At 40.5% G+C, this 22,788-nt stretch overlaps 1 long non-coding RNA gene across 6 annotated transcripts; it reads left to right on the top strand.

Moving 5' to 3' along the window:
- The first annotated feature begins 1,719 nt into the window (after positions 1 to 1,719).
- Positions 1,720 to 17,829, top strand: LOC108705723. 6 transcript variants are annotated; one of them, XR_005963209.1, is made up of 4 exons: positions 1,720 to 1,804; positions 15,652 to 15,750; positions 16,844 to 16,917; positions 17,252 to 17,829. It is a non-coding gene; the product is annotated as an uncharacterized LOC108705723 (long non-coding RNA). The 6 variants fall into 6 exon arrangements; XR_005963205.1 differs by having other exon boundaries at positions 1,732 to 1,830; XR_005963208.1 differs by having other exon boundaries at positions 1,749 to 1,849.
- The last annotated feature ends 4,959 nt before the right edge of the window (positions 17,830 to 22,788 follow it).

Below are 22,788 nucleotides of genomic sequence, written 5' to 3' on the forward strand. Positions count from 1 at the left end.
TGCCTCTGACTCCTGATACAACTTCCCAATATCCATTCATTCCTCATTCTCACTGGGTTTATAGTTCTGTGTAACTGTCATTGTGTCTGTCCCTTTCTCTTCTCTGCACTGCTGCCTCTGACTCCTGATACAACTTCCCAATATCCATTCATTCCTCATTCTCACTGGATTTATAGTTCTGTGTAACTGTCATTGTGTCTGTCCCTTTCTCTTCTCTGCACTGCTGCCTCTGACTCCTGATACAACTTCCCAATATCCATTCATTCCTCATTCTCACTGGGTTTATAGTTCTGTGTAACTGTCATTGTGTCTGTCCCTTTCTCTTCTCTGCACTGCTGCCTCTGACTCCTGATACAACTTCCCAATATCCATTCATTCCTCATTCTCACTGGGTTTATAGTTCTGTGTAACTGTCATTGTGTCTGTCCCTTTCTCTTCTCTGCACTGCTGCCTCTGACTCCTGATACAACTTCCCAATATCCATTCATTCCTCATTCTCACTGGGTTTATAGTTCTGTGTAACTGTCATTGTGTCTGTCCCTTTCTCTGCACTGCTGCCTCTGACTCCTGATACAACTTCCCAATATCCATTCATTCCTCATTCTCACTGGGTTTATAGTTCTGTGTAACTGTCATTGTGTCTGTCCCTTTCTCTTCTCTGCACTGCTGCCTCTGACTCCTGATACAACTTCCCAATATTCATTCATTCCTCATTCTCACTGGGTTTATAGTTCTGTGTAACTGTCATTGTGTCTGTCCCCAGGCGTGCTCCAGGTTGTTTTGCCGCCTGAGGCAGCGTTTAAAATGCCGCCCCCCCTGCCCGTCGTACTTACCTTAAAATCGCCAACGAGGGTCCAGGGGGGGCCGCATTGCCAGTGCAGAGAGCGAAATTGCGCTCTCTGCGCTAGAAAAGCCGAATTTCCGGTTTAGAAACCGGAAATTCGGATCTTAAAGTTACAAGGAGCGGCTTTTTACCGCCCCTTGTAACTGCTGGGGAGATGCCGCCTGAGGCAAGGTACTCACCTTGCCTTATGGCAGAACGCCCCTGTCTGTCCCTTTCTCTGCACTGCTGCCTCTGACTCCTGATACAACTTCCCAATATCCATTCATTCCTCATTCTCAGGGCCGGATTTACATAGTGGGCGCCCCTAGGCCCACTGCAGATCGTTGCCCCTTTCCCCTCCTCTTTATTCGTGCAATTATTGTATCGCCAGTATTTTTGGACCAATGTGGGTGTGGTTGGGAGCATGCCGCCCCCCTAAAATCCTGCCACCCTAGGCCCGGGCCTAGGTGGCCTTTCCACAAATCCGGGCCTCCTCATTCTCACTGGGTTTATAGTTCTGTGTAACTGTCATTGCTATTGTCTTTCATTGCTTGTCCTTGTCTATTCTATGCACTGCTAGTTCCTACTATTTTATTATTCATCTTTCTATTCAGACCTCTCTTATTATTCCAGTCTCTTATTGAAATCAGTGTGTGGTTGCTAGGGGAATTTGGACCCTGGCAACCAGATTGTTGAAATTACAAACTGGAGAGCTGCTGAATAAAAAGCTAAATAAGTAAAAAAACACAAATAATAAAAAAAATGAAAACCAATTGCAAAGTGTCTCAGAATATCCCTCTCTACATCACACTACAAGTTAGTTTTTTCCAAATGTGAACAGCCCCTTTAATGTTATGACCTTGGTTTAAATAGTCAGGTTTTCCATTGCTGTTCCTGATTAGGCAGCTCCTCCCCATTGTGAATCACAAGTTTGGATCATGTGACGTGTGCACTCCTTTACAGACAGGGGTAAAGTTAGAGGTAAAAGGATTTTCATTGTGACCACAGTGAGTATTAGGCAGAATGGTGAGTTGCTCTCAAACCAAAGTGATGTTTAAGTGGCAGCTGAAGTCATTAATTCACAGCATTTGACAGTTTAGTTTAGACAACTCTTATAGATGGGTCGGTAGCTGCATTCACAGGGCTGTGTTTACGAGAGAAATTTCTCTGTTTCTCGGGACCTCATTTATTATTTGTGGCACACGATTCTGTCCTGACTCATTTCTTGTGTTAAGGTTTTAGCAATAGCTCTGAAATGTGCTTGTGGCTATACTCTTGCTGGAATTCCTTATGATCTATTTGCTCAGGAAATAATACAGTGATGTAACGTTTCTAAAATTGACACTTTTTCAATAACTGCATTGTGTCTGTATATGATATTGCTTTAAGAATACAACAGTGATGTTGCTGGACAACAGCTCCCAGTATGCCTTAACCTTGCTAATGCATTACATGGTTGTGGGAGATGGAGTTCAGCAACAACTGAGTAAAAGTGTGGTTAAGCTGTGCAAAATTGTTTAGATCCACTAAGTTTAAGATGGCGTAATTTATCATTTCTTAGTCCGAAGTGCACTATTTTATTGCACACAGTTACTTGGGAAAAAAATAGGTGGTTTTTGTGACTGATTTATAGTACAGGTATGGGATCCATTCTATGGAAAGCTCTGGATTACTGGAAGGCCATCTCCCATAGACTCTTGAAATTGAAAAAATTATTTCCTTTTTCTCTGTAGTAATAAAGCAGTAATTGATCACTTACATTTTAGTAGATTTAAGGTATGGAGATCAAAATTACAGAAATATCCCTTATCAGGAGTTGTACCCAGGGCACAAATAAACACTCACCCCAAATCTCCCCTTAACTGGCCCTCAGGCTGGGCCCCTTAGCTCATAACAAGGTTACAGATATATAGAAACATTGGGGTGTCATCCTGCTATAGTTCCAGGGGTACCCAGGGTACAAATAAGCACTCACCCCAAATCTCCCCCTAACTGGCCTTCAGACTGGGCCCCCTTAGCTCATAACAAGGTTACAGATATATAGAAACATTGGGGTAACAGTCACCCTGCTATAGTTCCAGGGGTACCCAGGGCACAAATAAACACTCACCCCAAATCTCCCCTTAACTGGCCCTCAGGCTGGGCCCCTTAGCTCATAACAAGGTTACAGATATATAGAAACATTGGGGTAACAGTCACCCTGCTATAGTTCCAGGGGTACCCAGGGTACAAATAAGCACTCACCCCAAATCTCCCCCTAACTGACCTTCAGGCTGGGCCCTTTAGCTCATAACAAGGTTACAGATATATAGAAACATTGGGGTAACAGTCACCCTACTATAGTTCCAGGGGTACCCAGGGCACAAATAATCACTCACCCCAAATCTCCCCCTAACTGACCTTCAGACTGGGCCCCCATAGCTCATAATAAGGTTACAGATATATAGAAACATTGGGGTAACAGTCACCCTGATATAGTTCCAGGGGTACCCAGGGTACAAATAATCACTCACCCCAAATCTCCCCCTAACTGACCTTCAGACTGGGCCCCCTTAGCTCATAACAAGGTTACAGATATATAGAAACATTGGGGTAACAGTCACCCTGCTATAGTTCCAGGGGTACCCAGGGCACAAATAAGCACTCACCCCAAATCTCGCACTACCTGGCCTTTAGGCTGGGCATTAGCCCAACTTTGGTTTCTCTACAGTTTGAGATCTTGCTTAGCCTTACCTGTGTTTGATAATATCTTAGTAAGTCTAATAAGCCGTATTAGTCTGGTCTGATAGTTGTACCAATTTCTGTACTATGGGTTTACTACGTTGAGACACGTTGCACCGGTCATTCTTATAAACCCTCTCCCTCCCTTGTACAGTTATACACAAAACAATAGTTTGTTGAAGGAGGAGACATAAATGTACATAAAACTGTTATTAATATTAACATGTTGCAGGAAAAATAATTATTTTTTCTTTTCTTTGTTAGTGCTAATCTGGGGTCTGGTCATCATCGGTAGCCTTTTTTTATCATATGAAAGAGGCAGCTCAGAGGGATTTTCAGGTGATTGTCCCATTATTTCATTTGAAGGGCAGTGCAGCAGTTATCGATGATTTGGGGCATTTAGCACCATGTTTTAGTAGCTGAATATCCAGTAGCTGTATGTTAAGCACACAGTATGTGGTTTATATCTATAGACACTGCACAAGTTGTAAAAGCTTTTTATTGCACTTGGTCACTTTTTTAAATTTACACTTTCTGTAAATTCCCTAAAAAAATAAGCTGGCCTGAAACTGCTATGACCAATATCTAAATAAAACTTATATTCTTAAGGCCTGGAAAAACATTTGTACTTCATGTGACACTTTTCTTCCCTTTATTTTCACAGGACTGGTAATACAAGAGCTGACGATTAAATAACCCCCACACTCCATCACATTATCCATTCGTATCAAGGATCAAGTGTCTAAGAGACTAAGCAAATGTGACTATTTCTAGAAAGCAGATATTTATATTTGAAAATAGTCTGGCAGCAGCATTGCTAAAGTGCACGTATGTGAATGTCCTTTAATGCATCACACAAATTTGCCTTGTGTTGTGCAGATACAGAAGTTCTTTTGAGCCTCACTTAAATGATGAAGAAGAGAATATTTTGTATCAAAGTAGCGGTTTATTTTTCCAAACACTAATGGCAACTCTATGGCTGTAAATGTGACTATTTACCCTGAAAACACTGTACTGGAAAACTTGCCATTAATCTTGTAGATTCATGAGTTTTACGTGTAACATAAGCTATGTATAAAGCTGCTTCTAAACGTCACCTGTGTCTGTTGTTTGTAAGAATCTTGCGATACTTTACCCCTTGTGTATCTGCTAATATCCTTTATATAGTTTTGATCTATTCCACAATGCTTTATGATTATACATAATACACATCAATCTCCATTTACAACCTAAACCCCTATCCCATTTGCTCAGTAAGGGAACACTACTGTTTATCACTGTGCTCATTGGGAACTGTTCAAAGGGAACAATTCTACTCTGATAACCGTATATTCTCCTAGTGTAAAGTTCCCATCTACCCTTTTTTCTAAGGTACAGACCCTGTTTCAGGACCTTGTCACTGGTCTCTTACATTAACCCATACGTATCCCTGTATTTGCTTTGCTGATATTGGACGGTGTAAACTGCCCTCCTGTGTGGGACTGGGAATGTAGTTCTCATTTGTTAACTGCTGCCATAGGCCGGGTACTTGTGCAGCTGCAGAGCATTACAACAACCAGTCTAGTGAAAGGGATGAGCGAGGGTGTGGGTGCCACCAGGAAGGGGAAGGCTGGGCTTTTGCAGCTCCTCGGGGGCAGAGCTTCCGTTCAACTGAAGAATCCGCTCGGATGAGTAGTGCAATGTCTTCAATGATTACTCTGCAAATGTGTTTGTTCTAGAGTTACTTCTACTAGGTATACCATGACCTAGATCAGGGATCCCAACCAGTGGCTCGAGATCAACTTGCAACCGATTGCTCCCATTGGCCTCAAAGCAGGTGCTTTTTAGGAATTCCTGGTTTGGAAACAAGTTTTACTTAAGAATCAGCTGTACTGCCAAACAGAGCCTCCTGTAGGCTGCCAGTCCACATGGGGCTACTATATGCCAATCACAGACCTTATTTGGTATCTTTCAGGAACTTTTTCATACATGGGTTTTGCTCCCCAACGGGAACAATTCTACTCTGATAACCGTATATTCTCCTAGTGTAAAGTTCCCGTCTACCCTTTTTTCTAAGGTACAAACCCTGTTTCAGGACCTTGTCACTGGTCTCTTACCATTAACCCATACGTATCCCTGTATTTGCTTTGCTGATATTGGATGATGTAAACTGCCCTTCTGTGTGGGACTGGGAATGTAGTTCTCATTTGTTCTCATGTAGTTCTCACTATATGCCAATCACAGACCTTATTTGGTATCTTTCAGGAACTTTTTCATACATGGGTTTTGCTCCCCAACGGGAACAATTCTACTCTGATAACCGTATATTCTCCTAGTGTAAAGTTCCCGTCTACCCTTTTTTCTAAGGTACAAACCCTGTTTCAGGACCTTGTCACTGGTCTCTTACCATTAACCCATACGTATCCCTGTATTTGCTTTGCTGATATTGGATGATGTAAACTGCCCTTCTGTGTGGGACTGGGAATGTAGTTCTCATTTGTTCTCATGTAGTTCTCACTATATGCCAATCACAGACCTTATTTGGTATCTTTCAGGAACTTTTTCATACATGGGTTTTGCTCCCCAACTCTTACATTTGCATGTGGCTCACAGGGGACTCCAGACCTAGATGAATAAAAACCTTCACAGACATACTACTTCTATAATTTCACTAGAGGGCAGCATCTGACCATTTCTCATTGAACCCCCTTCATACAAATGAACTTCTGTTATAGGGTCACTAGATGGCAGCATCTGCCTATATATATGTATAAATTCTAATTGAAATCCCTAAATTTCCTGGTAAAGACTAATGTACTACTTATATAGTGCCACAAGAGGGCAGCATCTGACAAGCCAGTGTTTTTTTATTTCAGTATCAATAGTGTTGTTTGTCTGTCTGTAATTAGATAATTATGCAATGTGAGCAATTTGGGTGCAGGTGAGTTTTGGCCCAAAACATACATTTTTCCAAATCAAAGTCTGTGGAAGGCAATTGGCAGTTTCAACCAGTGAGAATTAGGAATGCATGGAGATTGGCAAACTGCTTAGAATGGCATTTTCATTATTGGCTGACAATTACTGGGTGGAGTGTCCCCCTAAAATCAAAAATGCATTTTGAATGAAAAATAAAATAATATTTGACTACAACATCCAGCTAGCTGACCCACACCCACAATGAGCTGCTGGAGGACTAGCAATCTGTTGGGTAAAGTTTATCATATATAATGTTCTTTGACCACTAAATGCTGCTAAACAATAACCTTCTGTTATTCCCAGGGTCGGATTGGGAAAAAACCTGGTGGGTCCAAGACCTTCTGGGCCCTGCTTTTTGGTTGCACTTGCATTTGACTGCAAGGACTTACTTGTACAGGTATAGACCTGTGACCCAGAATGCTCAGGTCCTGGGGTATTCTGGATAACAGATTTTACCATAATTTGGATCTTCATACCTTAAGTCTACTAGAAAATCAGGTAAACATTAAACAAACCCAATAGGCTGGTTTTGCTTCCAATAAGGATTAATTATATCTTAGTTGGGATCAAGTACAAGCGGCTGTTTTATTATTACAGAGAGAAAGGGAATGGTTTTTTAAAATTTTGATTATTTGGATGAAATGAAGTCTATGGGAGATGACCATTTCATAATTTTGAGCTTTCTAGATAACTGATATCCGGATAACAGATCCCATCCCTGTTATTGTTTAGTGTTGCAGTCAATCCCTTCTGCAGAGCTGCTCCAGGGCCTGCGGCTTGTCTGGGTGGCCTTAATTTGGCCTCAGAAAACTCTTTAGTGTCAAAAAGAAGCCCAATAATAAATATTTTTTCTTTCCCTGAAAATATTCCCTTTGTTCTTCTCAAGACAGAGTCAGTGACCCTGCACATGCTCAATGAGCTGAAGAGGCACACGTAGGAAACATGTAAGGAGCAAGTACTCACTGATGTCACAGAGCAGGGGACAACTTATTATAGGGAGAAGATATTTAAGGCCATTGGACTGCTGGACACTTAAAGCAGCCCCATGATTTAGCTTTGCCCTCTGGACTGGGGATGGAAAACAGCTCCCAACTTTCCCTTCAGTAGTTGATGCTACACATTAAATAGACAAACTGAGAAGCCCCTTGGTCCCAACACTACTGGCCCTTGGCAAACTGCTGCCGGATCTGATCAGTGGCCCCTGTAGTTTTACAACAATCTTCTGTATCAACCTGGAGTGGGAAGGTGTGGGGCACGGGCACAAGTTTGCTGGGGAAGATCTGAATGAGAAGTGTCATGGACTCAAAGGCCCCTTGGGAGCCGCTGGGATACGATGTTACTCTAAGCAACTGATATCCAGCTCGGCTGGCGACAGAAATTTGCAAAATACTATAAAAAATAAATAAAAAAGACCAATTGCAAATTGTCTCAGAATGTCACTCTTTACATCTTAATAAAAGTTAATACAAAGGTGAGACATAGTTCCAGGTTATCTTGTGTACTTTTTAATTCTGGTTCAGTTTTACAGCCAAATTCACATATTCACCAGCAGCAAATATTTTCATAAATCCGAGTCAGTTTCTTCCCGCATTTTGCTTCTCCAGAAAATAGAACACTGAACCGCTGAATTCAACTGTTTGTTCTCACAATGAAAGTTGTCTATAATGGGGCTGATTTTCCAATGTGCCACATGTTTATGAGGCCAGAGACTGCCCCAGTGGAGCTTGGTCAGGAGATATTAAGCTGTAAGTGTTGAAGGAAAGCCACACAGACATGGAGAGGAACACACAAGACGTTGCAGATAGGGCCCCAGCCAGAGCTCCAAGGCCATATGTTCCAATGATATTTGCTAGGGCCCACCCCATGCATCTGCCTGTAGATTTCTGCAGTGGGGCTGGAAAATCACAGTCACAGATGGGATTTGATTTTAAAGTAAAAAGTGTGATTTAACTACATATTTACGAAGAATGGCGATGTTTTTGTCAAGTGCTGCTATAGTGTAGTGGCTATAGGTGATGCTTTGCCTCACAAAGTTTTGAGTTCAATTCCAGCCAAAGAAAAAACTTTATATTTACAAAGAATAGTGAGTTGAATGATCTCTTTCAAGTGCTGTCTCATGTTTTAACTATATATTTACGAAGAATGGGAAACCTTTAATCAAATGCTGCTATAGTGTAGTGGCTAGAGGTGATGCTTTTCAACACTAGGTTTTGAGTTCAATTCCAGCCAAAGAACTTTAAAATTTATATTTACAAAGAATAGTGAGTTTAATGATCAATTTCAAGTGCTGTCTCATCTTTTTTTAACTATGTATTTACAAAGAATGGAAGAGGTTCATCTAGTGCTCCTATAGTGTAGTGGCTAGAGATGTTGCTTTGCAACACAATGTTTTGAGTTCAATTCCAGCCAAAGACCTTTATATTTACAAAGAATAGTGATTTGAATGATCACTTTCAAGTGCTGTCTCCTCTTGTTTTAACTATATATTTACGAAAAATGTCAAGACTTTCATCATGTGCTGCTATAGTGTAGTGGCTAAAAGTTATGCTTTGAAACGCAGAGTTTTGAGTTCAAATCCAGCCAAAGAACTTGGGTAATTGACCATTTAAAAGAACTGTCTCAACACGTTTCTATTAAGAATAATAATTAGTTGAATGATCACTTTCATGTGCTGTCTCATCTTGTTTTAACTATATATTTATGAAGCAGGGAAGAGGTTTCATCCAGTCCTCCAATAGTGTAGTGGCTAGAGGTGAAGCTTTGCAGCACAAAGTTTTGAGTTCAATTCCAGCCAAAGAACTTTAAAATTTATATTTACAAAGAAAAGTGAGTTTAATGATCATATTCAAGTATTGTTTCATTGTGTTTTAACTATATATTTACGAAGAATGGCACGAATTTTACTGAGTGCTGCTATAGTGTAGTGGTTAAAGTTTATGCTTTGCAACGCAGAGTTTTGAGTTCAAATCCAGCCAAAGAACTGGGGTAATTGACCATTTGAAAGAGCTGTCTCAATATGTTTGTATTTACGAAGAATAGTGAGTTGAATGATCACTTTCAAGTGCTGTCTCATCTTGTTTTAACTATATATTTACGAAAAATGTCAAGATTTGCATCAAGTTCTGCTGTAGTGTAGTGGCTAAAGGCTTTGCTTTGATACGCAGAGTTTTGAGTTCAAATCCAGCCAAAGAACTTGGGTAATTGACCATTTAAAAGCGCTGTATCAACATGTTTGTATTTAGGAAGAATAGTGAGTTTAATGATCACTTTCATGTGCTGTCTCAATGTGTTTTAACTATATATTTACGAAGAATGGCAAGCTTTCTTTATCACTGCAGTGGTGTGGTGAATAGAAGAGCTGCTTTGCAACGCAAGGTTTGGAGTTCAATTCTTGCCAAAGACCATTTATAGTGCTGTCTCATCATGTTTTAACTATATATTTACAAAGAATGGGCAGCTTGTATTAAGTGATGCCGTGGCGCAGTCTTAAAAACTATACCTTGTAATGCAAGGGTTCTGAGTTCAATTCCAGCTATAACTCTTGGCTTAATGATCACTTTAATGCGCTCTTCCAACTTGTTTAAATGATATATTTACCAAAAATTAAAGGCTAGAAGCAAGTGATGAGGTGGCGCATTGGATATGGGTGCTCCTTCCAACGCAGTGGTGCTGAGTTCGAATCCTCAAGATGACTGAATTCCAAGTTCAAGGTAAGATGTCTGAAGACTGTGATCCAGGTAAGAATACTCAAAACATCTGAAGTCTGGGTGTCAGGTAAGATGTCCGGGTGCCAGGTAAGACAAGTAAAGATGACCACAGTCCGAGTGCCAGGTAAGACAAGTAACGAAGGCCACAGTCTGGATGCCAGGTAAGACTTGTGCAGATGGTTGCAATCCAGATGGCAGGTAAGACACGTAAAGATGTCCGGATGCCAGGTATGACACATAAAGACGGCATCAGTCTGGCTTCCAGGAAAGACACGAAAAGATGGTAGCAGTCCAGCTGGCAGACAAGACTCGTCAAGAAAAGTAAGATGTCTAAAAATGGCCCCAGTACAAGTTGTCAGTGCCAGAAAAACTAAATTCTCTTTAAAGCTTTTTGCATCTTACGTAAATCCACATTTGATGCCATCTTAGCAGGTCTTAACTTGCAACTGGACTGTGGCCATCTCGTGCTTTCTCACCTGGAATCCACCCCGATCCACCAATCTTTTGCTCCTTACCTGGAACCCATTCTGCGGCCATCTTGACAGGTCCTACCTTGCACCTGGGCTGCGGCCACCTTGACAAGTCTTACCTGGAATCTGGACTTCTTGAGTTGCCTTACCTGGAACTTAGTCTTCAGACATCTTGAGAACTCTTACCTGGAACTTGGAATCCACTTTGCACATTGTAGCCATGCACCGCTGCTACCTGTTTGCATTACACACAGTCACAGACAGGATTTGAACTCATGGCCCACAGGTGTTGCTATGTAGCAGTGCTACCCCATGCGCCACCTGGCCACACAAGAACTAACCTTATTTTTGGTAATTTTGTCATGGATTATCATGTTTGTTCAGCACTTTAAAGAGAAAATAGACTTTTAAATCACTGCTACAGCTGGATTCAAACCCAAGACCCCAGCGACAGGATTTGGTTTGGCTACACAGCAGTGCTACCCATTGAGCTACTGTACCACACAAGAAACGGCTTTGTTTTTGGTATATTTATCATTGATTATCATGTTTATTAGCACTTTAAAGAGAAAAGGCATTTTTCAATCCCCACTATGGTGATACCATGGGGTAGTCTGTAGCTTGACTTGCAGCTAAATTCCTTCCTTCATTAGGAATGAAGGATTCCAGGTTAGAAAGCTTCAGTTTTTATTAACAAGGGGAAGGTGTAAAACTGCTGAACAGAAAATAACAGTGTTTAGTGAAACTGTACGATATATATCATAACATAAGTCCATAAACACTGTGGAAATAGCATATATACTGCATAAAGGATGAGAGGCATCTGTAAGCAAGTAAAGCCTAGAAGCCAACAAGTGATGGGTGGATCTGTCGCGTTCTGCCTAAAAAAACTTATGAAAAATTTAAGTCAATGGGTGTCAAAGTTTTTTCGAACAATTATTACACGCGCAACAATTTTTACATTTTTTTACATTTTTTGTCCAAATGCATTGCAACAATTTTTATGCGTGCAACAACTTTTAAAAATTCACGAAACACATTGAAGTCAATGGGCGTCAAAATAATTTTGAACAATTTTTACACGTGTGACAATTTTTTAAATTTTTTTGTCCAAATGCTTTAAAGTCAATGGGCATCAAAATTATTTTGAAGCGACAATTTTTGCCCGCGTGACTTTTTTTTTTGTGGAAGCGAATTTTTGCAGCTTTTTTGTGAAACAATTTGAAGGTGGTATAATTTGGAAATTCAATGCAAATCCAAAAATGGTGAATAAATTCGCCCATCACTTCTGAGTGTACAGTAGGACTATGAGGCGGCTGCACATATATCACAGGTTATAAGACTTGTATAAAAGTACAAAACAAGAAAATAATGGTATGCTTTCATAAACCAGGGTTTCTACATTATTAACACCTACCAACGATGCTACCACAAGGGTGGATGGGGTAGGATTACTGCAGATGCTGGTGTGCTAGCTGTGATTAGTATAAAGATGGCAGCTAGACTGATCATTTACTGCTGTTACACATGGTCACATGGTACAGGTACAGGAAGCAAAGAAAGACATTTTTATAGCAATGCACATAAACCATTGAATAAACCACTAGGTGGTGCACACAAACAATAAAATAATGCGGGAGGCATAACATATATAATCAACATATTTATTCAGCACTTTAATGAGAGGCAAACAAGGCTAGATTCAAACTCCCACCCCCAGAGCTCAAAGCCTAACACACTAGACCATGTTTACAAAACCCAATCACTTGTTTACATGATATTGACCCAACTCTCCATAGCAAACACAAAGGAGAAGGGGCAAACACTGCCAACCATGGAGTCTCCGAGCTGCTCACTAACATTGTCCATTTGTTAGAGCAAGAAAACAAGAGACTTCTCCAGACTTCAGGTTGGGTTACTCCAGGCGGCATCACAGTTGGGTAACTATGATTAGGGTTAGGATTAATGACTAACATGGCACATGTTTTCATTTAGAAGGGTGTTTCACCTTTAAAACGATACTTACACGTTCATATAGAAATCTTAAGAACATGTTTGTATCAATGAAGAGATGCTGCACGCCAAATATTTGCAGCCAAAAGCTCCCCCAGCCCAGCGAACCTTAGTGAAGCCGACCCTCCGACACAGCTAAGGGATCTTCCCCCCGTTGTTTCAGTCACGCTGGGCTGGAGCCACTCAAGGTGGGTATATCAGGGCAAGATACAATGATTTGGCAACCTCTCCAAACAAGCAGATCTGCACAGGTATGGACTAGTGACTGAGTCTCACCAGAAGTCCCAGCTCAGGTTCCAGCTCAAAGTCTACTGGTTATTAACAGTGATAGAGTGACCCTAATATCTTCCTCTCTACCCCCTATAAATATTTGCAACTGACAACATGCGCAATCATTAGGGTACACTCATGACTCCCACATCAGTGGATTTCAGCCTGTGGAGAAACACTTGATACCCCTCTGTGACACCTGAGTTATTGCCACATTTCAAGAAAATAGGTTTGAGTATTTTGATACCAACTGTCATCTGTGATCTAATTGTTGGATAGTCGTCTGTATTTGTACTGTCAACAGTGTAAGAAATTGGCATCTTTGTTTTGGAGACTTAAGGTGGCCATAGACGCAAAGATCCGCTCGTTTGGCAAGATCGCCAAACGAGCGGATCTTTCCCCGATGTGCCATGGGCTCCGGCGGGATCGATCTGACCAAACCTGACCGATCGACCAAACGACCGATCTCCGCCGGACGAAAGATGTCGGTACACCCCACACTCGATCCGAAAATCTTACGAATCCTCGATTCGTACGATAGGATCTGTGTGTCTATGGCCACCTTTACATGGTAGAAGTCTGGAACAGCATGAATGTTTGATTAATGTCTCACTGCTGCCTCTGACTCCTGATACAACTTCCCAATATCCATTCATTCCTCATTCTCACTGGGTTTATAGTTCTGTGTAACTGTCATTGTGTCTGTCCCTTTCTCTTCTCTGCACTGCTGCTTCTGACTCCTGATACAACTTCCCAATATCCATTCATTCCTCATTCTCACTGGGTTTATAGTTCTGTGTAACTGTCATTGTGTCTGTCCCTTTATCTGCACTGCTGCCTCTGACTCCTGATACAACTTCCCAATATCCATTCATTCCTCATTCTCACTGGGTTTATAGTTCTGTGTAAGTGTCATTGTGTCTGTCCCTTTCTCTTCTCTGCACTGCTGCCTCTGACTCCTGATACAACTTCCCAATATCCATTCATTCCTCATTCTCACTGGGTTTATAGTTCTGTGTAACTGTCATTGTGTCTGTCCCTTTCTCTGCACTGCTGCCTCTGACTCCTGATACAACTTCCCAATATCCATTCATTCCTCATTCTCACTGGGTTTATAGTTCTGTGTAACTGTCATTGTGTCTGTCCCTTTCTCTGCACTGCTGCCTCTGACTCCTGATACAACTTCCCAATATCCATTCATTCCTCATTCTCACTGGGTTTATAGTTCTGTGTAACTGTCATTGTGTCTGTCCCTTTCTCTGCACTGCTGCCTCTGACTCCTGATACAACTTCCCAATATCCATTCATTCCTCATTCTCACTGGGTTTATAGTTCTGTGTAACTGTCATTGCTATTGTCTATCATTGCTAGTCCTTGTCTATTCTCTGCACTGCATGTATTACTCTTTTTCTATTCAGACCTCTCCTATTCATATTCTAGTCTCTTATTCAAATCAGTGTGTGGTTGCTAGGGGGATTTAGACCCTAGCAATTAGATTGCTTAAATTACAAACTGAAGAGCTGCTTAATAAAAAGCTAAATAACTCAAAAACCACAAATAATAAAAAATTAAAACCCATTGCAAAATGTCTCAGAATATCCCTCTCTACATCACACTACAAGATAGTTTTTTCCAAAGGTGAACAGCCCCTTTAATGTTATGACCTTGATTTAAATAGTCAGGTTTTCCATTGCTGTTCCTGATTAGGCAGCTCCTCCCTATTGTGAATCACAAGTTTGGATCATGTGACGTGTGCACTCCTTTACAGACAGGGGTAAAGTTAGAAGTCAAAGGATTTTCATTGTGACCACAGTGAGTATTAGGCAGAATGGTGAGTTGCTCTCAAACCAAAGTGATGTTTAAGTGGCAGCTGAAGTCATTCATTCACAGCATTTGACAGTTTAGTTTAGACAACTCTTATAGATGGGTCGGTAGCTGCGTTCACAGGGCTGTGTTTACGAGAGAAATTTCTCTTTGTCTCGGGACCTCATTTATTATTTGGGGCCCACGATTCTGTCCTGACTCATTTCTTGTGTTAAGGTTTTAGCAATAGCTCTGAAATGTGCTTGTGGCTATACTCTTGCTGGAATTCCTTATGATCTATTTGCTCAGGAAATAATACAGTGATGTAACGTTACTAAAATTGCCACTTTTTCAATAACTGCATTGTGTCTGTATATGATATTGCTTTAAGAATACAACAGTGATGTTGCTGGACAACAGCTCCCGGCATGCTTTAACCTTGCTAATGCATTACATGGTTGTGGGAGATGGAGTTCAGCAACAACTGAGTATAAGTGTGGTTAAGCTGTGCAAAAGTGTTTAGATCCACCCATTAAGTTGAAGCTGATGTAATTTATTCTTTCTAAGTCCCGAGTGAACAATTTTATTGCACATGGTTACTTGGGAAAGAGCTATCAAAAATAGGTGGTTTTTGTGACTGAGTGATAAATAGTACAGGTATGGGATCCATTCTGTGGAAAATTACAGGAAGTCCATCTCCCCTAGAGATAATTAAATACATTTAAAAACATAATTTCCTTTTTCTCTGTAGTAATAAAACAGTACTTGATCACTTACCATTTAGTAGATTGAAGGTATGGAGATCAAAATTACAGAAAATTTCCCTTATCGGGAGTTGGGACTATTTTGAAAACAGCATTTGAAAATCTCAATCCTTTGTGTATTGCAGACTCAACAATACAGAGAAACATGGAAGCTGAGACCTCGGTAACCCAGTCACCACCCAGTTCTGCAGCATTAAATAGTGAAACAAAGTCCTGCATTGCAGGTACATCCTAATCCCCTTCATTTCCCTCTATTTTTAGGGGATTTTTTTACAAGGTATTCTGAAAGCCCAATTTTTTTTTGGACTACTGATAGTGACTGTAATAGTGAAATCGTTAAACGCCCTTATACTACTTTTACTATTCAGACATATATAGAAACATTGGGGTGTCACCCTGCTATAGTTCCAGGGGTACCCAGGGTACAAATAAACACTCACCCCAAATCTCCCCCTAACTGGCCTTCAGACTGGGCCCCCTTAGCTCATAACAAGGTTACAGATATATAGAAACATTGGGGTAACAGTCACCCTGCTATAGTTCCAGGGGTACCCAGGGCACAAATAACCACTCATCCCAAATCTCTCCCTAACTGGACTTCAGGCTGGGCCCCCTTAGCTCATAACAAGGTTACAGATATATAGAAACATTGGGGTAACAGTCATCCTGCTTTAGTTCCAGGGGTACCCAGGGTACAAATAAACACTCACCCCAAATCTCCCCCTAATTGACCTTCAGACTGGGCCCCCTTAGCTCATAACAAGGTTACAGATATATAGAAACATTGGGGTAACAGTCACCCTGCTATAGTTCCAGGGGTACCAGGGCACAAATAAGCCCTCACCCCAAATCTCCCCCTAACTGGCCTTCAGGCTGGGCCCCCTTAGCTCATAACAAGGTTACAGATATATAGAAACATTGGGGTGTCACCCTGCTATAGTTCCAGGGGTACCCAGGGCACAAATAAACACTCAGCCCAAATCTCCCCCTAACTAGGCTTTCTGGCTGGGCATTAGCTTCACAACTTTGGTTCCTCTACAGTTTGGGATCTTGCTTAGTCTTACCTGTGTTTGATAATATCTTAGTAAGTCTAATAAGCTGTATTAGTCTTGTCTGATAGTTGTACCAGTTTCTGTACTATGGGTTTACTACGTTGAGATATGTTGCACCGGTCATTCTTATAAACCCTCTCTCCCTTGTACAGTTATTCACAAAACAATAGTTTATTGAAGGAGGAGACATACATGTACATAAAACTGTTATTAATATTAACATGTTGCAGGAAAAAATAATTCTCTTTTCTTTTTTCTTTGTTAGTGCTAATCTGGGGTCTGGTCATCATCGGGTGCCTTTTTTATCATATGAAAGAGGCAGCTCAGAGGGATTTTCAGGTGATTGTCCCATTATTTCATTTGAAGGGCAGTGCAACAGTTATGGATACTTTGGGGCATTTAGCACCATGTTTTAGTAGCTGAATATCCAGTAGCTGTATGTTAAGCACACAGTATGTGGTTTATATCTATAGACACTGCACAAGTTGTAAAAGGTTTTATTGCCCTTGGTCACATTTTTAAATGTATACTTTCTGTAAATTCCTTACAAAAAAAAATAAGCTGGCCTGAAACTTTAACTGCTATGACCAATATCTAAATAAAATTTCTATTCTTAAGGCCTGGAAAAACATTTGTACTTCATGTGACACTTTTCTTCCCCTTATTTTCACAGGACTGGTAATACAAGAGCTGACGATTAAATAACCCCCACACTCCATCACATTATCCATTCATATCAAGGATCAAGTGTCAGCTGGTCTGCTGGTAGTTTCATCTGGATTGAATTGTGCAACGTTTTGGAATTTTTTTTTCTGCCTAATTTATCTCAAAGAATCCAATCATCATGAATAGATTTAGAAATAAATAATTTTAAAGTCACATTTAAACATTGATATCAAAGGAGACTAAGCAAATGTCACTATTTCTAGAAAGCAGATATTTATATTTGAAAATAGTCTGGCAGCAGCATTGCTAAAGTGCACGTATGTGAATGTCCTTTAATGCATCACACAAATTTGCCTTGTGTTGTGCAGATACAGAAGTTCTTTTGAGCCTCACTTAAATGATGAAGGAGAAAATATTTTGTATCAAAGTAGCGGTTTATTTTGCCAAACACTAATGGCAACTTTATGGCTGTAAATGTGACTATTTACCCCGAAAACACTGTACTGGATAACTTGCCATTAATCATATAGATTCATGAGTTTTACGTGTAACATAAACTATGTATAAAGCTGCTTCTAAACGTCACCTGTGTCTGTTGTTTGTTAGAATCTTGCGATACTTTACCCCTTGTGTATCTGCTAATATCCTTTATATAGTTTTGATCTATTCCACAATGTTTTATGATTATACATAATACACATCAATCTCCATTTACAACCTAAACCCCTATCCCATTTGCTCAGTAAGGGAACACTACTGTTTATCACTGTGCTCATAGGGAACTGTTCAAAGGGAACAATTCTACTCTGATAACCGTATATTCTCCTAGTGTAAAGTTCCCGTCTACCAGGCCCGGACTGGCAATCTGTGGGTTCTGGCAAATGCCAGAGGGGCTGCTATAAGGTGCCATAGAAAGTCAGTATTTAGTGGGCTGGTGGGGGCTGTTTGGGCCTCTGTGTGGGCTGAGTGGGCCTCTGTGTACCTGAAATACCAGGGCCTAATTTAATTCTCAGTCCGGACCAGCCGTCTACCCTTTTTTCTAAGGTACAGACCCTGTTTCAGGACCTTGTCACTGGTCTCTTACATTAACCCATACGTATCCCTGTATTTGCTTTGCTGATGTTGGACGGTGTAAACTGCCCTCCTGTGTGGGACTGGGAATGTAGTTCTCATTTGTTAACTGCTGCCATAGGCCGGGTACTTGTGCAGCTGCAGAGCATCACAACAACCAGTCTAGTGAAAGGGATGAGCGAGGGTGTGGGTGCCACCAGGAAGGGGAAGGCTGGGCTTTTGCAGCTCCTGAAGAAGCCGCTCAGAGTAGTAGTGAAATGTCTTCAATGATTACTCTGCAAATGTGTTAGTTCTAGAGTTACTTCTACTAGGTATACCATGACCTAGATCAGGGATCCCAACCAGTGGCTTGAGAACAACTTGCAAGGTGTACTGCCAAACAGAGCCTCGTGTAGGCTGCCAATCCACATAGGGGCTACCCTTATTTGGTATCTTTTAGGAACTTTTTCATGGGTTTTGCTCCCCAACTCTTACATTTGCATGTGGCTCACAGGGGACTCCAGACCTAGATGAATAAAAACCTTCACAGACATACTGCTTCTATAATTTCACTAGAGGGCAGGATCTGACCATTTCTCATTGAACCCCCTTCATACCAATGAATTTCTGCTATAGGGTCACTAGATGGCAGCATCTGCCTATATATATTTATAAGTTCTAATTGAAATCCCTAAATTTCCCAGTAAAGACTAAATGTACTACTTATATAGTGCCACAGGAGGGCAGCATCTGACAAGCCAGTGTTTTGATTTCAGTATCAATAGTGTTGTTTGTCTGTCTGTAATAAGATAATTATGCAATGTGAGCAATTTGGATGCAAGTGAGTTTTGGCCCAAAACATACATTTTTCCAAACCAAAGTCTGACGAAGGCAATTGGCAGTTTCAACCCAGTGAGAATTAGGAATGCATGGAGATTGGCAAGCTGCTTGGAATGGCAATTTTATTATTGGCTGACAATTACTGAGTGAAGTGTCCCCCTAAAATCAAAAATGTATTTTGAAAGAAAAATAAAATAATATTTGACTACAACACCCAGCTAGCTGACCCACACCCACAATGAGCTGCTGGAGGACTAGCAATCTGCTGGCTAAAGTTTATCATATATAATGTTCTTTGACCACTAAATGCTGCTAAACAAGAACCTTCTGTTATTCCCAGGGTCGGATTGGGAAAAAACCCGGTGGGTCCAAGACCTTCTGGGCCCTGCTTTTTGGTTGCACTTGCATTTGACTGCAAGGAATTACTTGTACAGGTATAGGACCTGTGACCCAGAATGCTCAGGTCCTGGGGTATTCTGGATAACAGATTTTACCATAATTTGGATCTTCATACCTTAAGTCTACTAGAAAATCAGGTAAACATTAAACAAACCCAATAGGCTGGTTTTGCTTCCAATAAGGATTAATTATATCTTAGTTGGGATCAAGTACAAGCACCTGTTTTATTATTTCAGAGAGAAAGGGAATGGTTTTTTAAATTTTGATTATTTGGATGAAATGAAGTCTATGGGAGATGGCCATTTCATAATTTTGAGCTTTCTGGATAACGGGTTTCCGGATAACAGATCCCATCCCTGTTATTGTTTAGTGTTGCAGTCAATCCCTTCTGCAGAGCTGCTCCAGGGCCTGCGGCTTGTCTGGGTGGCCTTAATTTGGCCTCAGAAAACTCTTTAGTGTTTCATAAGAAGCCCAATAATAAATATTTTTTCTTTCCCTGAAAATATTCCCTTTGTTCTTCTCAAGACAGAGTCAGTGACCCTGCACATGCTCAATGAGCTGAAGAGGCACACGTAGGAAACATGTAAGGAGCAAGTACTCACTGATGTCACAGAGCAGGGGACAACTTATTAAAGGGAGAAGATATTTAAGGCCATTGGACTGCTGGACGCTTAAAGCAGCCCCATGATTTACCTTTGCCCTCTGGACTGGGGATGGAAAACGGCTCCCAGCTTTCCCTTCAGTAGTTGATGCTACACATTAAATAGACAAACTGAGAAGCCCCTTGGTCCCAACACTACTGGCCCTTGGCAAACTGCTGCCGGATCTGATCAGTGGCCCCTGTAGTTTTACAACAATCTTCTGTATCAACCTGGAGTGGGAAGGTGTGGGGCACGGGCACAAGTTTGCTGGGGAAGATCTGAATGAGAAGTGTCATGGACTCAAAGGCCCCTTGGGAGCCGCTGGGATACGATGTTACTCTAAGCAACTGATATCCAGCTCGGCTGGCGACAGAAATTTGTAAAATACTATAAAAAAATAAAGAAAAATTGAAGACCAATTGCAAATTGTCTCAGAATGTCACCCTTTACATCTTAATAAAAGTTAATACAAAGGTGAGACATAGTTCCAGGTTATCTTGTGTACTTTTTAATTCTGGTTCAGTTTTACAGCCAAATTCACACCAGCAGCAAATATTTTCATAAATTCGAGTCAGTTTCTTCCCGCATTTTGCTTCTTCAGAAAATAGAACACTGAACAGCTGAATTCAACTGTTTGTTCTCACAATGAAAGTTGTCTATAATGGGGCTGATTTTCCAATGTGCCACATGTTTATGAGGCCAGAGACTGCCCCAGTGGAGCTTGGTCAGGAGATATTAAGCTGTAAGTGTTGAAGGAAAGCCACACAGACATGGAGAGGAACATACAAGACGTTGCAGATAGGGCCCCAGCCAGAGCTCCAAGGCCATATGTTCCAATGATATTTGCTAGGGCCCACCCCATGCATCTGCCAGTAGATTTCTGCAGTGGAGCTGGAAACTCACAGTCACAGATGGGATTTGATTTTCAAGTAAAAAGTGTGTTTTAACTATATATTTACAAAGAATGGCAGGTTTAACCAGTACTGATATAGTGTTGTGGCTAGAGGTGATGCTTTGCAACACAAAGTTTTGAGTTCAATTCCAGCCAAAGAATTTTATATTTACAAAGAATAGTGAGTTTAATGATCACTTTCAAGTGCTGTCTCCTCTTGTTTTAACTATATATTTACAAAGAATGGCAGTGATTTTGTCAAGTGCTGCTGTAGTTTAGTGGTTAGAGATGATGCTTTGCAACACAATGTTTTGAGTTCAATTCCAGCCAAAGAACTTTATATTTACTAAGAATAGTGATTTGAATGATCACTTTCAAGTGCTGTCTCCTCTTGTTTTAACTATATATTTACGAAAAATGACAACTTTTTTGTCATGTTCTGCTATAGTGTAGTGGCTAAATGTTATGCTTTGCAACACAGAGTTTTGAGTTCAAATCCAGCCAAAGAACTTGGGTAATTGACCATTTAAAAGAGCTGTCTCAACATGTTTGTATTTACGAAGAATAGCGAGTTGAATGATCACTTTCAAGTGCTGTCTCATCATGTTTTAACTATATATTTACAAAGAATGGCTGTGGTTTTGTCAACTGCTGCTTTAGTGTAGTGGCTAGAGGTGCTGATTTGTAATACAAAGTTTTGAGTTCAATTCAAGCCAAAGAACTTTATATTTACAAAGAATAGTGAGTTTAATGATCACTTTCAAGTTTGGTCTCATTATGTTTCAACCATATATTTAAGAAGAATGGCAAAATTTTTGTCAGGTGCTGCTATAGTGTAGTGGCTATAGTTGATGCTTTGCAACACAAAGTTTTGAGTTCAATTCCAGCCAAAGAACTTTATATTTATGAAGAATAGTGAGTTTAATGATCATTTTCAAGTGCTGTCTCAGTGTGTTTTAACTATATATTCACGAAGAATGTCAGGCTGATGCTCAGGTGCTACTATAGCTTAGTGGTTAGAGGTGATGCTTTGCAACCGGAAGTTTTGAGTTCAATTCCAGTCAAAGATCTTTAAAATTTATATTTACAAAGAATAGTGAGTTTAATGATCAATTTCAAGTGCTGTCTCATCATGTTTTAACTATATATTTACAAAGAATGCCGGTTTTTCTGTCAAGTGCTGCTGTAGTTTAGTGGTTAGAGATGATGCTTTGCAACGCAGAGTTTTGAGTTCAAATCCAGCCAAAGAACTTGGGTAATTAACCATTTAAAAGCGCTCTCTCAACATGTTTGTATTAAGAAGAATAAGGAGATAAATGATCACATTTATGTGCTGTCTCAATATCTTTTAACTATATATTTACGAAGAATGGCTTTTATTCTTGATCACTGCAGTGGTGTGGTGAATAGAGGAGCTACTTTACAACGCAAGGTTTGGAGTTCAATTCTTGTCAAAGACCATTTAAAGTGCTGTCTCATCATGTTTTAACTATATATTTACAAAGAATGGTTGGCTTGTATCAAGTGATGTCATGGCTCAGTCTTAAAAGCTATACCTTGTAATGTAGGGGTTCTGAGTTCAACTCCAGCCAAATCTCTTGGCTTAATGATCACTTTAAAGATCTCTCCCAACTTGTTTAAATGATATATTTACCAAAAATGAAAGGCTAGAAGCAAGCGATGAGGTGGTGCATTGGATATGGGTGCTCCTTTCGATGCAAT

This window comes from Xenopus laevis, chromosome 8L (assembly GCF_017654675.1).
Source record: "Xenopus laevis strain J_2021 chromosome 8L, Xenopus_laevis_v10.1, whole genome shotgun sequence".
Classification (NCBI taxonomy): Eukaryota; Metazoa; Chordata; class Amphibia; order Anura; family Pipidae; genus Xenopus; species Xenopus laevis.